This window comes from Mustela putorius, unplaced genomic scaffold (assembly GCF_011764305.1).
Source record: "Mustela putorius furo isolate JIRA1106 unplaced genomic scaffold, ASM1176430v1.1 tig00000242_pilon_pilon_pilon, whole genome shotgun sequence".
Taxonomy (NCBI): Eukaryota; Metazoa; Chordata; class Mammalia; order Carnivora; family Mustelidae; genus Mustela; species Mustela putorius.
Window position 1 is genome coordinate 8203796 of NW_025421325.1, and position 12503 is coordinate 8216298.

Genomic DNA, 12503 nt, shown 5'->3' on the forward strand with positions numbered 1-12503 from the left:
AATCAGAAATAACACTTTCTCTTTTAAAAAGTAATGCATTTTTTTCAGCAGTTGCATTTATTTTTCCAGGAAATGAAAATATGTGGGTTTTTCCTGGTGTTAGTCTCTAATTGATTGTTTTATTTATCTTACTGAATTTTAAGTAGATATTTTGATTTTAGTAGATATTTAGTAGATTTTTGATTTGGACTGCTTTCTTGGATATATACCCTATTTGCTATAATTTGCTACATAGTTGAAATAAACAGTATTTTAACACTTTTGTGACCAAGGAAAATTTTATAACAAACTAGCAGGTTGCTTTATACTTGTAATAAGCTAAAAAGGTCTTAACAAAAGCAGCTTAACCAGCATAGCTTATTGCTGTTTGAGAAGATTAAGACTGAAAAGATTGGTCTTTTATTGAGAAGACAACTAATTACTTTTATACAAATTTTAAGCTTGGGGGTTTATAGCTTTATTCTTTAAAAAAAAAAAAAAGTCATTTTCCCAGATATTGGGAGTTGAAAGGGAAGAACTGCAACTCAAACAACTTAATTTTCCTATCTCTTAGTAAAAACAGGATTGAGGGAATCTCCTGAACCCTTTGGAACACTTCTATTTCTCATTTATATATTTGTTAGCCTGCACAAGCCTCATTTACTAAAAATGACTCTCTTCTGTGCAAGATATCTTTTGAGATAATCATTCAGACAAGATAGTAAACTATATGAGAATAATTTGCTTCTTTTTTTTTCCAGCCATACTAGCTGTCCTTAGCCCAGCACCTAAAACCAAATGAATTAAGTAGAATAATGAAAAGTAAACTTTTTTTATTTGAGAAAGAGGGGAGGAGAGAGAGCATGCATAGAAGCAGGGGGCATGGCAGGCAAAGGGAGAGGGGGAGGCTCCATGCCCGGTTGGTGGGGGGGGGGCGCTGGATCCCATGATCCTGGAATCCTGACCTGAGCTGAAGGCAGCCGGTTAGCCGAATGAGCCACCCAGGGCCCCCGAAATGTAGACTTTTAACTACAATAATTTGAAAAACTGATAATATGGATAGAAAGGCAAGAATATAAATTCTCAGAGGGGAATCTTACAGCAGTGCATGTTAATGTGATAGTATTCTAATATGATTAAGAGATGAGCTTTAGTGACTATAGCAAAGAACTTTAAAACAAAATGGATGTGTAGCCTGTGTGGTCACTGTGTACACACCACAGTTAGAATATATGAAAGCTCCAACACAGACATTAAGTTATCTGATTTGGTAGTGCTGTTTGTTATTCATTTTAACTGTATACTATTGTACTTTTCCATTTATAGCCTTCTCAGTTTACATTAATAATGTGATTATACAGGATTCTGTATTTCATTACTAAAATTTATTTGGTTCTTTGTGGGTTTCTTTTTTGAGATAGTCTATATTTTAGTTATTGAAATTAATATAGATAGTGACCTTGCTTATTAGACTATTTCAGTTCCCATTAATGAATTTTTTAAAAGATTTTATTTATTTATTTATTTGACAGGCAGAGATCACAAGGAGGCAGAGAGGCAGGCAGAGAGAGGGAAGCAGTCTCCCTGCTGAGCAGAGACCCCCCAATGTGGACTCAATCCCAGGACCCCAAGATCATGACCTGAGCTGCAGTGGCTTAACCCACTGGGCCATCCAGGCGCCTCCATTAATGAATTTTTAGGGACCATTTCTCTTAGTCTTTCTCTTCCTATTCAAAGTTGAATATTGATATTGAGTATCAATATTTGATGTACAAGCCCTAATTAATAAACTTGCCCGTACAATACACTAGAATCCTTGCCTCTGCAGATTAATGTATCAAATATAAATGAACCCTTAGACATCTTTTTGATTTTTCACTTTTTGTCTTTTCAAATTAAACATATTCTTATGTATCTAGGATATTCTACTTTTGTGTCCAGATCTAGTGGAATCTCTTTATATGGAAAAATTCTATGACTTATTTAATGTTATTTTTAGGGGTTCCTCCCCCAGTGTTTATAATACACTGTGTCCTGTAGGGAATATAGAGGGCTTCTTTATTATGCTTGAAGAACTTTGAAAGATTTGTTTCTTTGCTGAGTATCTCTTCTCTTGCTCTCTCTTGAACTCACTAACTGAGGCTTTTCTCTTACCATTCTACTGAAACAGTTCTTTTCTAGGTCACCTGTGACATTTATATTGCCATATCACATAGTCAGTTCTCAATCTTCATCTTCCTGGATGAACTGATACCTTTGGTATGTCTGAGTACTGACTCTTCTTTGAAATGTATTTCCTAGCTTTGCGCAGTGGCAGTATCGTAGCCAATGAGGTTTATCCGAGGCGCGATTATTGCTAATTGAAATGTATTTCCATTTGGTTTCTGGGAAACCATAGACATCTGATATTTCTCCTATCAGTGGCCATTCTTCAAAATTCCTTGTTGGTTTCTCCTTATATAATATGGTCAACCTCTTTATTTGGGGGGGTTACTCAGATTTTAGTCTTTGGAGTATTCCTTTTCTCTCGCTCTACCAACTTCCTTTACTATCTTAACCAGTTCATACCTGTCTATATTATAGAAACGATATTTTGTTGACTCCCAGATTATATGTCCTGTGAGATTCTTTCCTTTGAACTGCACAATCATATTTAATTGTCAGCTCAACATCTCTGTGTGGATATTTGTTGTTTGTAGCAATACAAGCTCCTTTAATAGATAAATCCCAAAATATCATTCAGTGGCTAACCATAGTAGAACTGTATTTCTTTTTCATATAAGGTATGGAATAGATGTTTCTGATAAGTGATTTATTCTAAAACTCCATTGTCTTTAGTTCTTGACTTCCAAGATTGTCATCTGCATCAAGCCATTGGAAGGAGCATGGACAACTGTGTATCAAAAAGTTTTATAGACTAGGTTTGTAACTGGCTTGTATCATTTCTGCTCATATTTTACTGACTAGAGCTCAGTCATATAGCTATGCCTAATTGCAAAGGAGATTGAAAATGTGGCTTAGCTGTTTGTTTAGGTAGAAGAGGAAAATTGGTTTGGTAATAGCCCCTCTGTCACAGATTGCTTATGGGCATCCCAAACATGACATGCCTAAAACCAAATTCCTGACCTTTATCGAAACCTATTTTTCTCACATTCTCTTTCTCTGAGAGAGAATGGTCTCTAGTTTCTGAGACCAAAATCCTTATAATATCATTGTCTCTTTTCCTTTCATATCCCAGGTATGATCTATCAGCATGTTCTTTCAACCCAACCTTCAAAATATATCCAGAATTCAGTGACTTTTATGGTATATATATTGTTACTTGTGGCAGATATGGTAGCTGATCATCATAGTTTCAATCTGTCTTTCCATTGTGTAGATCTTTTGCTGGGAAATGGGTACCCAACCAGGAATCACATTTCCTTTGTGGAGTCATGTGACTTGGTAAGACAAAGGAATATATGTAGGTAGAGGACTTGCATGTCATTTCTGGGCTGAGTGGATGTAGCATTTACTGAGCCATTTTTATGTTCTCTTCCCATCTCTACTCAGCTTCAGGACTTGATCTCTACCTGAGTTTTGGCCTGTCTTACTGCATATAACATTTAATCAACTTTATACATCATATGCTTTGGAGCCCATTTTATTTTGAATAAATTGCTTTATGTCCTTGAACTTTATTTTCATGCCTTATTTATTGCCTTCCTTGTATCACAGAGAAATTTAGCACATTTCAATAACACATTAATGGGATAAATCAGAGAAATAGGAAATTTAAAAAGTTAATGTTGAAAACCCTTATCTTGCTTAAATTATTCTAATAACTTCCTTACTTGTGTTCTCATTTATGATATTTCTTCTTTTGTATATTTCCTAGAGTTACTGTTCTGCAGTCATAATACTTAAAACGTAAAGCTTAAAACTCTTCTGTATCTCCCTACCGCTAAAAGACAAAAGCCAACTCTCTAAGATGATATGGATAATGTCAGGAGCTCAGCTGAGCTAGGAGAGAGCCAAGCAACCAAGGATCAGAGTAGCTGATTAAAGCCACAAACCAGAAATGAAAGAGTAAGGCTTTAATAACTTGCTCTGGTGGTATAAGCAATAGTCTAAAACTGCAGGACTCCCCTTGTTCCATTATCCTCCCATTTCCATTTCCATTATCCTGCCATATCCTGCACTGTTGGAAGGTCAGGTTAATCCGTGTGGATTAGTATAGATCAGTCTAGATGTTGGGGTCATCTCACTGTTGAGGAAACTCTGAACAAAAGACTATAGCAGTTGATGGACCATGAGGTTAGAAGACGGAAAAAGAAAAGAGCTCAGAGTAGACTGAGTGAGAGTGGGGAAAAGTGTCTTCAGGGTTTCCCTTTCTTTCTCTGCTAAAAAGTTCTGGGCAGCGTGCCTGAAAATGACCTCTGCCTAAGGCTTCAGATAAAGAAACTTTGGGATAAAGGTGCAAAGGCTAGGAATGCAGTTATCCTAAGAATATGACTGGCCAGTGGGTCCTAAGTCCTTGAGTACAACTTCCTTTAGAGACGAGTTCATTGGCTATATATGAAGTCTAGTTTGGGGCTAGTGGAGGGCAGCTTTCCCTGTGATGCCTGACAGGTAAGGCCTTTATAACTAACTGTGGTCAGTCCTGAAAAAAGTCATAGGCTTTTAAACAGGAATTGGACTCTTCAAATGATTCTCTGTGATCTGGCCCCTTCTTATTTCTGTAGCTTCTTCTTTGGCCCCTGTTGCCTGTACTGCCCCAAAATTGTAGAAACATTTCAGTTTAACACATACCTAGTTCTTTCTTCTTTGGCTTTGCGAATGCTGTTCTCTCAGAAAGAATGCTTTTCCTTTCCTTATTCTCCTGGTAAACATCTGTTAACTCTTTGACTCAATTTGTGTGTTATTATTGCCTTCCAGGAAGTCTTCTGTTACTTTGGATAATGCCCTTTCACTTTGTTCCCAAAGAATGTTTTGTGTATATTACAATTGTCTCTTCATATATCTATTTCTTCCATTGTACTGTGAGGTCCTTGAGGATAATAACTTTCTTTATCATCAAATAACTGTAAATCTTCTCTGCCTGGTACAGGTCCTTATGCATCATTGATATTCAATAAGTGTTTGTTGATTAAATGAGTGAGTGAGTGAATGAGTGAAATATAAACTCATTAGTTTTTCATCCCTATCTTTTATGATATGTCCAGGCCCCCATAATTATTTTATACCTCATTTTCTACTGGGGCCAACCAAAAGGACTGCTTCCAATTTTCTGACCTCTGTACTTTTGCTGAAAAGCCTACAATGCCATCTTCTTCCTTGTATATCAGCTGAAACTTGACCCCTTCTTATGGATCTTTTTCAAAAAAATTGCTTGCTCCTTAAAGCATTTCCTGATCTCCTTAAAACATATGTGATCACTTATTCCTTTTTTTCAATTTCCAAAGCTCTGGATTTTTACTTTTCTTATGGCATTGATCTTAATGCCATATAATTCATTTTATCCCATTTATTAGATTGTAAGTGCCTTGAGATTACAGACTGTTTTCCTTAGATGAGTATCCATTATAGCACCTCAACCTTTTTAAATAGTAGTGGGCACTTTAAAAATATTTGTAAATGAATATAATTAAGCCAAAACAGTACTGGTCATTCAGAGGCAGACAAACTGAAATGTAGTAAAGTGAGGAAAATAAATAATTTCAGAATGTGAATAATTGCTTCAAAATTGAAAGTACTGCAAAGTTTCTGCGAGATGACAGCAACTATTGAAAGAAGTGGCTTCCAACTGTCTTAAAAACCTGGAAGTGTAACGTAATAAGCCCTTTTGTCCCTGTGGATGAGGAGTACATATTTTTCACTAACTTATCTAGCTTGCAAAGCAAGTATATAATATTTTTTATGCTAGTCAAAATCAGTTATTTGCTTTCATCAGTATTTTCCCAAGAGTTTTAGGTTAAAGGCAGGGAGTATTGGATTGTGGTGGGTTGCTGCTGCATTTAAGCCTTTAAATTATTTATTTAAAGATAAAAGTGCCATACTAAGGTGGCTGATACCTCTTTGCTTTTTTTCTCTCTCTTTCTATAACTTATAAACTATCTTAACAACAACCACAAAAATGTGATATAGGGGTGCCTGGGTGGCTCAGTGGGTTATGCCTCTGCCTTCAGCTTGGGTCATGATCTCAGAGTTCTGGGATCGAGCCCTGCATCAGGCTCTCTGCTCAGCAGGGATCCTGCTTTCCCCTCTCTCTCAGCCTGCCTTTCTGTCTACTTGTGATCTCTCTGTGTCAAATACATAAATAAAATCTTTAAAAAAAAAAAAAAGTGAGGCGTGTCCTAACAGGATTGCCAGTGAGGGGCATTAGGGTTCATCTTTTTTAAAAAAATAAATAAATAAAAGTTTTTAAATAATGGAAAGTCACAGATGTGAAGTCTAGCTCTGTTTTTTAGTAGCAAAATTGGGATTTAACTTGTTAAATTGGAATTATATTCCTAACTTAAAGCATTGTTCTGTGAATTAAAAGAGACCACATGTGAAATTCTTATCAGAGTGTCTGAAATACTGTGGGCAGTCAGTAATTTTTAGTTCCTCTCCCTTTTCCAGGAGCACAGTGTAACCTACTTCTCAAAAGAAAGAGGTCCTGGGGCGACTGGGTAGCTCAGTCCTTAAACATCTGTCTTTGGCTCAGGTCATGATCCCAGAGTCCTGGGATCAAGTGCTCTCTGCTCTTGGATCTGCTCTGGATCATTGGGCTCTCTGCTCAGCAGGGAGCCTGTATCTCCCTTTCCCATTGCTCTGCTTGTATTCCCTCTCTTGCTGTGTCTCTCTCTGTCAAATCAATAAATAAAATCTTAAAGAAAAGAAGAAAGAGATCCTGTCTTTCTGAGACTTCAGCTCATTCTCTGCATGCACATTGTCCAGCCCTGTGACTCTTGACTAGAGTGACCCTATAGATCGTAGACTGAAGACAGTCTTCAAGCATGTTCATAAGCTTTCATTCTTTCATTCTAGACATGTTTTAATAAAAGTTGGAAACTCATTAAGTAAAGGGGCTTGATACATTGATTAAACATATATTGATTAATTAATTCAGAAACCAAATTATTATAAATGTTAGTGATGTGGAAAACAGGGTAAATTTGGTTTCTCAATAAATTAATATCTGATAAACCCTATATTAAGTTACAGAGGTCCAAAAAGAGCACAGGTTTATCATTCTTACCCAACCCAGACATCCGCACCAGCCTACTCATTCTCCTTCACCTTCTGTATTTTGGCCTTTCAACCATATCACTCCAAAATCTTGAGTAAGTTTTGCTGGCTGCTCTTTTTAGACTTGTTCTTAGATTGCGGAGTGTAGCTGGGAGTCAAAAATCACATTTGTAAAGAGTGCCACTCTAGATGAATGGTTTCGGATCTCAGCTAGACCTTTGTAACTACTTAGCCATTCTTAAATTTGCTTTTAGTCAGCTTTCTTTCATATTCCCCAAAGCAGCTCATTCTAATTTTTACCTCTCTATTCTGTTCTTCTGTTAGAAGCTTGCTATTGTAGGGGCACCCCAGCATTGGGCTCTCTGCTCAGCAGGGAGCCTGCTTCCCTTCCTCTCTCTCTCTGCCTGCCTCTCTGCCTACTTGAGCTCTCTGTCTGTCAAATAAATAAATAAAATCTTTTTAAAAAAAGAAGCTTGCTATTGAGTAGAGAAAACAGAAATTATCAGGCCAAAATCAGATCTTCAGTTTTTATTCTTTTAAACCGTAAACTTGTTAATGTACAGAGCTTTACATCCTTCCATCTTGCCAATGAGAAGGAGGTGACTTTTTTCACTTCCAGGGAAGTACACTCTCTTTATAGGATCATACCTCTTCTATCTCTATAATGCTGTCCTTGCCCTTCTCCCACATGTCATCTTCAGTCTTAATATATTTTTTGAACTTAGTCTTTTCCATCTTCAAACATGCTTACATATATTCTTGACCCTCTTTAAACCAACACCCTATTTCCCTAATTTCTTTCATTGTCAAATAATTTTTTTCAAGGTCAAATTATCTCCACCAAATCTCCACCAAACTATCTCCACCAAAACAAGTGTTCCCTATTATGTAGTTTTCCTTCCACAACTGTAATCAAATTGCTAATGGCATTGCCAGTAATTCTTGTATCTGTTAGATGGTTTCAAAGGCACTTGGCTCTAAATGAAGTGAAAATCTTTATTTCAATAACTTGTGAAGAAGTATATTATCTTTTATTATAAGAGGTATAGGTGTGTAAACTCTTGGGGGCAGGTCTTCAGTTCCATCTTTTTTTGCAGTTCTGGGTATAAAAACTTTAACCCACTCTGTCTTCTTCATGGTTGTGTTATAACTCCTGACAACTGGATCTAACATTTCCTTATTTCAGCCCATCAGGAGAAAGGGAACTACTGTCTTAACCACTGAATAAAAGTTTTGCATTTCAGATTGTTGAAAAATGATTGCCAGGCAAAAATGTTGTGCAATGATTTGTTTGAAGCTAGATTCTGGAACCAGTCACAGGTCTGGAATCTGACAAGAACAACAGGATTGTCATAATTGGCTTACAGTCACTTTCTGTAAGTTATCCAACCATAAAAGAAGTGATATTTGAGCAAAACTGTAATTGTTATGAGAAAATAATTAGGAAAGTTGCACTTCTCAGAAAAGAGGAAAGGGGAGAGAAGTGAATGCTAGGTAGGTAACCAAATGAGTACTTCAATTTTCTAGTTATAAAATCCAAGATTTCCCCCTTCCAAATGGAAACATTCAAATTTCTATCTGCTGAGAAATGGACAAACAAAATGTACTGTGAATGAAGTACTATTACATGCTACAACATGGATGAACCTCAAAAACATTATTCTAAATGGTAGAAGCCAGCCACAAAATTCTACATATTGTATGATTCCATTTATATAAAATGTCCAACGTAGGGAAATCTTTAGAGAAAGAAAGTTAATCATTGCTGGGAACTTGGAGCTAATTATTATCAGGGGCCATTTGAGGGCATTTTAATCAGAGCTTTCTTAGGTTTTTGTTTTTAAATCATGTTTGAGGGCACCTGAGTGGCTCAGTTGATTAAGCCTCTGCCTTCGGTTCAGGTCATAATCCCAGGGTCTTGGGATCGAGCTCTGCATCGGGCTCTCTGTTCTGCGGGGAGCCTGCTTCCTCCTCTCTCTCTCTCTGCCTGCCTCTCTGCCTACTTGTGATCTCTGTCTGTCAAAAAAAAAAATTAAATCATGTCTGAAGTCACTCATAATACCACTGTAAGCACATGCTTTTATCAAAGTAATGTAGAAGTAGCAACATGTAAATTCATTATTAACTAAAACCCCTACCTTACCTTTACAACATTTTGCTGTTCTTGAAGCTTTCACATACTCCCATTTCATTTGATTCCTCACTATGGCCTTGTAGTGTGGGCTAAACAAGTTACAATTATTCTGTGTAAGGCGACAGAAGCCCAAAGATGATAAACGATTTATGTAGAGATCATGGATCTGGTATATGGTAGAGCTAAGGTGATTAATTTTAAGTCCTTTACAATAAATGGGACCAAATATTTTTATATCCTATCCAGAAATTGTAAAGATTATTGGTCTTTAATATAAATTGCTGCCAAACTTTAGCAGCATATCTTACAGTATGAATTAATTATACATTTGATTTTAATGAGTTTCTCTTAAAAGGTAAACTCAGTTCTTGGGTACCAGGGTGACTCATTTGGTTGAGTGTCCAACTCTTGGTTTCAGCTTGGGTCATGATCATGGGGTCCTGAAATGGAATCCTCTGTTAAGCTGCCCACTCAGAGAGGAGTCTGCTTGTCTCTCTGTCTGTCTCTCTCTCTCCCCCTATTTGTGCTCTCTCTCTCTCAAATAAATAAAATCTTAAAAAAACAAAAAAACTCAGTTTTTTGGTACTTTAGAGATCCTGGAAATGTTTTTTAAAAATTATGTATTCTCATAGCATTAGGCTCTCCAAAAAATTACAGTATGGATAAAAAGTGCCTTTTACCAATGCCTTATTTTAAAATTGGTCCAGACTTAAGAAGATCCAAGTCAGAGCAAACACATTTACCTACCTTCTGTCCTGCATCCTGTGAAATCCTCTACATGACCATTCTCAAGGAAGGGAAAATGGAAAATAACTGGTATGGGATGTGGGATGTCTTTGGGGAAAAATAAACATATTCTAAAATTAGATTATGTTGACAGCTGCACAACTCTGTAGGTATACTAAAAACTATTAAATTTTACATTTTAAACAGGTGAACTTCATAGCATACAGATTATATATCTTAAAATGCAGAAACATAAAAAGCTTTTCTTCATTCTTCATCCTTCAAACATTTTTTTTTAAAGATTTTATTTTTAAGTAACAACACCCAGTGTGGGGCTCAAACTGCCAACACGGAAGTCAAGAGTAGCATCCGCCAACTGTGCCAGTGAGATACCCTACCCTTCTAAACGTTTTTAATGTAGAATTCAGTATTGCTGCCAACTCGCTGCATTGAAGAGACTTTGCTTCTTTGTCTTTTTTGGCACCATTCTATTTTGATTCCCTCAGTATCTTACTGATGGTAAGGAACTTTTTCTCAGTTTCAGTGATGCTTTCCTCTTCTGCAGTGTTTAAATATTGAAATTTCACAGATTTTATTTTCACTCTTCTGCTGTCCTTAAAATACAGTTTTCTCTGCATCTAGCAAATATCAAACTTATAATAAGGACTCAGTAAATTTTTGTTAGATGAAAATCTAAATTCCTCAACTCCCAACACTTAGCAGCCTCCCAATTTCCTATCTCTAGCCCAGGCTGCTTTTTTGAGTTCCCAAGTTACAGTGATTTCTTATTGGACATACCTGCCCAGAAGTTATTAGGTGTCCAGAACATGATTATTCTCCAAGCACACCTACTTAACCTGCTGTCATTTCAGTTAAGTAGCATCTTTATCCCCTTACTTCCCCTTTGTCAGAAACCTCAAGTTTGTTCTCATCCCCTTTTTCCTCACCTTCTGTATTGACTGTCTTACTGAATCTTATCTATTCCACTTCAGATAGGTTTCTTGGATTCTAGCCTTAAGTTCCATTCCTACTGCCACCGTTTATATTGTTGCCATGCAGTATATAAGGCTAATCATATTGGCCCTCTTTTGAGAGAAACTTGGCTGGCTGTCTGTGGACTATAAGATGTGCAGAGAACTATTTCCATTAATTATACAAGAACTTTTGAAATCTGCTTCTAAACTTATGTTTCCTACCTTAGCTTTTTGCCACTCTGAGATTGCCTCGAAATGACCTTTGTTACCCAAAGGTCCTAAGATAAAGGTTCCTTTTTTATGTCTTTATGCCATTGTCCATGCTCCTTCTTCTGCTTGGAATGCCTTTTCCATTTTTCCCAGCAGACTCTGGTTTATCATTTAAATTTCTTTTAAAAAAGTCACTTGTTCTTTAATTGGTTATTTATTTAGTGCCTGCTTTGTTCCAGTTACTGTGCTTGGCCTGTGAATTAGGTAGACATAAACCCTTGTCTTCATGGAACTTACAAAATAGATCCTCATTAAAACCTTAATGGAATTCTTAATCCTCTCAGGCAGGGTTAATTAATATTTTGATCATAACTGAGTAGTATCCAGTGAATTTCTAGAGGAAATGTCATGTGAAAATCTTTTTGGCTTTGAAGTTCATAGTTACTATTGATGGGTAGGGCCTTGTTTCTCCATCTTTAAAGTGAAAATAACAGTATTTTGGTAGGGTTGCTGTGAGGCTTGGCGATAATGTGTATAAAAGAGCATGATGGCTAGCATAGAGTAGCCAAATGCAATAAATGCTGTCTATTTTAAATATTATTTTTGATATATGATGGTTTTCTTGTCCTGATTATAACAGAGAAAATTATAAAAGCATTATTCATATTGATGTACCAAGACTGGTACATAGTTGGCACTAAATAGATATTTGGTGAATTACTTTTTTTAAATCACATTTTTGGGGAAAATAGATCAGAATTATCTAGTGTGGCTACTGAGGTGAGTTTTAGGGCTTCTCGTATTCAACATCATTTATTTAAAATGTTTTTTTCATTTTTCTTTTGTTGGAGTTTTAATTGGTAGTTACGATAACACTAGATTTTTATTTTCTTATAACTTTGCTTACTTCCTGGTAAAAATGCTAAGTGAGTAAAAGAATGACTAATAGGCTAACAGCAGCCGGGAAAAGTATGTGATTATTTCTTAAAGAATTGACCTTGTTACAAAATGATATTTTTGTAAATTATTCTCAATAATAATTGAAGATGAGTGTCTCAATGTCTCTAAAAGCTAACAGAGAAATACACTGAATAGACCATGCAGAAATTCATAACTACATAAAATATTATTTATATAATTAAATAGTATATGCAGTGTTATAGTGACTTGATGTATTATCAAATCTATGTATCAGGCCTCAATAAAGAAATAATTCTGCTTTAGAAGATACCTCCTTTTGGATCCAAGTAGTCGAAGGTTTTGTTTTT

General features: G+C 36.1%; 1 protein-coding gene and 1 pseudogene across 2 annotated transcripts in view; both read left to right on the forward strand.

The window, feature by feature from the left end:
• The window catches only part of LRBA (LPS responsive beige-like anchor protein), a 734202-nt gene that overhangs the window by 424796 nt on the left and 296903 nt on the right, over nt 1–12503 (forward strand). The window lies entirely within an intron of this gene.
• On the forward strand, nt 2279–2428 carry LOC123391574 (annotated as a pseudogene).